Raw genomic sequence first — 3,315 nt, 5'->3', positions numbered from 1 at the left:
AAGACTTTTTGAAGAAAAATTTATTTTGAAATATTTTGGAATTTCTGAACTTTTTTTCAAAGCAATCGTACTGCTTTAACTGCATAGAGACGAAACATCGAAGCGCGTAATCGCCGCGTCGCCGTCTAACGGATAATCTTTGGTACGGAACCCATAGGAATGTAAACAAAATATATAGTTATTGTTAAAATCTCTGTAATATATCTGATAATTTGATGTGCATATGTCTAATGATCATTTTTGACCGCCAAATGGCATTTTTGTTACTTTTTAACTTCCCGAAGGAGAAGTTAATGTTTTCATCAAAAAATCCGATTTGCTAATTTTATGTTTTCTCAACGTTTCAAGCCATTCTGAATCGAATGAGACCAAATTTGGAAAAAGTATGTGTGTGTGTGTGCGTGTGTGCAAATAGTTTTTTTATCTTAAATCGACGTTTTCACAAAAACGTTTGAACCGATTTTAAAAAATTAAAAACCATTTGATGTATCTCGATGAAGGAAGATATCGTTTCTCAGTTTTTAGTGACGATCGGCCAAGCCGTTTCTTCATAAATAGCAAAAAAGTTAAAAATTATTCGTCCACGTTTTAGCCCGTAATTCTGAATCGATTTTAAAAATTCAAAAACCGTTCGAAAGATATTGATTGGGAAACGTGCTGATTAGTTTTTGGTAGAGATCGGCCGGGCCGTTTCCTTGTAATAAAGTTCTTTAAAAAATAATTTCGACGATTTTTATGATTATTTTTTTGAAGGTAAATACCATAGTCTTCTAGATCATACTAAAATATTACGGCCCTACGACAACTCGTTTAGCTTTAAAAATTCTTCAAAGTTTGCAAAAATTAGTACTGTTCTTTCGGCATTTGTCAAAATTAGACTTTTGATCGACGTTTTTTCAGACATTGCTGAACCAATTTCAGAAAATTAAAAGCCATTTGATGTATCTTAATGAGAACTATCGTTTGTCAGTTATGTTAGACGATCTGCCAAACCGTTTCTTTGTAATTTGAAAAAAAGTGTTAAACTTTTCATCCACATTTAAGCTCAAACTACCGAATCGATTTAAAAAAATCAAAAACTGTTTGATAGATATTAGTTGGGAATGATACTGATTAGTTTTAGGTGAAAATCTACCGAGCCGTTTTCTTGTAATTAACTGTTGAAAAAAAAAATTAAGCCGATTTTTATGGAACTTTTTTTGGCGTTATATATCCATGGTCTTATAGAACTTACTGAAATATTAATGCCTTACGACAAGTAGCTTAATTTTAAAAAATCATCAAAGTTTAAGAAAATGAGTAGTTTTTTTGACATTTGTTAAAATTACAATTAGAAGATTTACTTAGTATAACGATAGTAGTACTTTGTCTTAATGAACATACTAAACCATTAACGTCCTGCGGAATCTGATTCAATTATATAAATTGTTGATTTTTGAAAATTTGCTCGAGTTAACGTGTTCGTTTGTTTTCAATTATGTGCAATAGATCCATTTGAAATACTTTTAATCGCTCATAAATTAATTTATATTTTATTGATTAAGTCGATTATTTACACATATCGGGAAGTTCATGTAATTTGCCTCAAGGCTAAATACCAAACCAACTAGTTTACTAGATCTCCGAAACCGCTAGATCTACCTTCTTGAAAATTTGATCAGTTCTTCATCTTGTTAATACACTGAGTAACCGTTTTTGGTACTTTTTGGCCCATATCTTCGGAACGGCTGGACCTGCCTTTGCCAAAAACTAATCAGTACGTTTCCTTATCAATACAAATCGAATGTTTTTTGAATTATTCAAATCGCTTCATCCGTGTTCCCGAAATGGTCGACGAAAATTTGTATCCGCACACACACTCATACATGCACACACACACACATACACACATACACACACATACATCCATTTTTTCTAAGTTATGCCAAAATGTTCAGAAGGTTTTGAAACGTAAAGATACAATATATAAAAATTTTCAGTTTCGATTTTTTTGCGATTACTATAACTTGCCCTACAGGAAGTTAACAATAATGACTTTACTAGTTGTGAAAGGCATTTTAACTTAAGGTTGCTTCAACTTGGCGGATACATGTTAGTTCTCGTATTTAGAAGTAAAATTTCAACCATTTATTATATTTTGAATATATATATTTGATATATATTTTATTATATATAATACAAGTCCCATATCAATCCATGCATATTGTTTAGATAACATTATGATATCTATTATATTAATAAAATGTAATTTATTTAACTTATTAATAACTTTCCGTTGGGTAAGTGAGAAATCGCAAAGAGATTGAAATTAATTTTTTTTCCATATCTATTCGTTTCAGAGGTTTCTGAAATGTTTTGCACACCTCAGAAAAATTTATGTAGGTATACTTAGAAAAATTCATGTGTATGTATGATCAGTAACAATATTTCGTCCACAATTTCGAGCGGACAGAACAACCGATTGAATGATTAAAAAAATATTCGATTTCTATTGATATACAAACGTGCTGATTAGTTTTTGGAGGGGACAGGTCCAGTCTCCTCCAGAAACTTTGCGGTAAAAAATGCTAAAAATGATGTTTGAGGGAACGGAACATCCGATTTGAATGATTCAAAAAACACTTTACTTGTGATGACGAAATGAAGAACTGAGTAAAGTTTTGTGAAGGCAGGTCCAGCGGTTTCGGAGATCCAATAAAAAAGTTAAAAAAATGACATTTGGCGGTCAAAAATGATCATTAGACATATGCACATAAAATTATTAGATATTTTATAGAGATTTTAAAACAAAGATTGTGTACATTTCTATCGGCGTCCGTATCAGGATTTGTAGTGTTTAACCGTTTGACCGCAAGGTGGCGCTTATGCGCCTCGATGTATTTTGTATTCAAACCAGCTAAGCAGTGCGATCGCTTTTTTAAAAGAATCACAGTTTTCATAAAATAGTAGAATCCAACAAAAAACATTATTTTACGGTATGAAAGTTCAAGCAATTTGCCTCAAGGCACGATGCTATGCAACATTAGTTTTATACTACTTTTAAATGTATTTTATTTAAGTGTGCACGTCAACGGTAATCAGAACGAAACACAAGGAGTACATACTAAGCGATTATAAATAATTTTTTTGTAGTGAAATAATTCATCTATCGATTATCGTTTACATTCATACTCATACATAAATTCAAAAACAAAGGAAAAATCCAGTGGGGAATTCAAACTCTTTTAGTCTTGTATAATATAAGCCAAGTTTCTATGGTTACATTTATATATATATATATATATATATATATATATATATATATATATATGGAAG

This window comes from Ctenocephalides felis, unplaced genomic scaffold, assembly GCF_003426905.1.
Source record: "Ctenocephalides felis isolate EL2017-DRISC unplaced genomic scaffold, ASM342690v1 CF-g0.4_SCAFFOLD_03571, whole genome shotgun sequence".
Lineage (NCBI taxonomy): Eukaryota > Metazoa > Arthropoda > Insecta > Siphonaptera > Pulicidae > Ctenocephalides > Ctenocephalides felis.
Note: the sequence above shows the minus strand (reverse complement) of the source record.